Source organism: Chrysochloris asiatica, unplaced genomic scaffold, assembly GCF_000296735.1.
Source record: "Chrysochloris asiatica unplaced genomic scaffold, ChrAsi1.0 scaffold00556, whole genome shotgun sequence".
In the NCBI taxonomy this organism is placed as follows: Eukaryota; Metazoa; Chordata; class Mammalia; order Afrosoricida; family Chrysochloridae; genus Chrysochloris; species Chrysochloris asiatica.
The window spans coordinates 487178-488879 of record NW_006409074.1 but is presented as its reverse complement, the minus strand read 5'-3'; the positions used below and the strand labels follow the sequence as shown (position 1 = coordinate 488879).

The 1702-nt window shown below is 37.0% G+C and overlaps 1 pseudogene; it reads left to right on the top strand.

The window, feature by feature from the left end:
• The first annotated feature begins 581 nt into the window (after positions 1 to 581).
• LOC102824582 lies at positions 582 to 1233 on the top strand (annotated as a pseudogene).
• Positions 1234 to 1702: the final 469 nt, after the last annotated feature.

The following is a 1702-nucleotide window of genomic DNA, read 5'->3' as shown; positions in this document are numbered from 1 at the left end:
AAAAAAAAAAAAAAAAAGAATAGTGGGGCTTTCTTGCTGACATTTACCTGATGAGCCACTCTGATTTAACTTTCTTGGTATAAATAAGCTTGGGATGCTGCTGAAGGACATGATTTTCCAGGGAACGGTCACATTTCTAGAAGAATCTCTGTCCCCTTTAGGTACTCTTGTTTCTTTTCCTGTGATGTAGTGTGTTTACATTGGAATCTTCAGTAATTCATTCTCGGTGTATACCTGACATTTGTGTTTTTGTGTGGGTTTTCTAGGTTTATGTTGGTGCCACCTTCATCAACAAAAATATACAACTTGGGCCTGAGGGCGCGGAGACTCTGGGAAAGAGAGAAGAAAGAGTTCGGAGGCTGCATACCAGACGCCCTACCCTCCTCATCCTGGCTGCCATTACCCCACTGCCTAGTGGTCACCAGGAGCCTTTAGTCTGCGAGTGTTATTTGTAAGCCTGCTGTCCACACTCCAGACCCTGGGTCCACCGGCTCTCCATATGGTGCCACTGCCAGCTGGAGGGTAAAGTCAGCAGGGTAACTCACCCTCCCACACCACCCACTGGCCTGAGGTCCTGCACCATGGTTGATATGAAGTTGAAGTTCCCTTCCCTCCCACAGTGCTAAGGAGACGCTGAGGAGTGGACCTATCCTATGAGGTGAGCAATGCAGGAAATTTTACCTGGGTTGTTTTTAGGCCTATATTCTTCTACTATGAAAAGCAACCTTCTGAAACATGGAATAACCCATATAATATGCATAAGACAAAACATTGAAACAAACTATCAACAATTATTTAGGTATTTAGTCTTGGACATTACGGATAATCCAGTTGAAAATGTAATATGTTTTTTCCCAATGACTAAAGAGTTTATTGGTGGAAGCTTACAAACTGGAGGAAAAATTCTTGTACCTAGAAATGCAGGAATCTCCAGGAGTGCTGTCTTTGTTCTTGCATGCATAACAGAAACATGTGGAATGATGTGTAGATATGTGTTTGCTTATGTTCAAGAAAGAAGATTTTATATTAAGTCTAATGCTGGATTGTTTTCATCAACTTCAGGAATATGAAGCCATTTACTAAGCAAAATTAACAATATAGATGATGTCACAATTGCAGATAGTAAGATCTTTATTTGCATTTTGGTACCACAGGTACTTTGAAGAGAACATATGAAGAAGAAAAAGAAGAATTTGGAAATGTGCGAGCATAGTGGCTGCACAGAATGGTTGACTCCAGAGTAGCATTATAGAGGATGTGAATTTCTAATTGAACAGGAGGAAATACTACAGACAATAATGTGAAATGACCAAATGCATGTAGTTTATTTTCAATTATATGTTGCTTACAAACATGTTTCTCTGTAACTTGGTGAGCAACAATTTTAAGAAGATTTTGGACTTCTACATGATGGTTTTAGTCTTTTTCTTTTTAAAAAAACTTTTACAATTTTATTATAAACCAAGAATTTTGGATTTTCAAAGTGATATTATTGCAGTAATGCACTTTTCATACTTGAAATTCATTTGTATTACATAGTTATTACTTTAAACAACATGCAACTTAGGGATGATTTGAGATAAAATTTCATCAAATTTATAGAAGAATTTACTGAAGTTTGATAAAAATTCATTTTGTGTTCTATATATTACATGTTTAAAATAATTTCAGTTTGATTTTATGATGGAGCTTCTTACAGAAA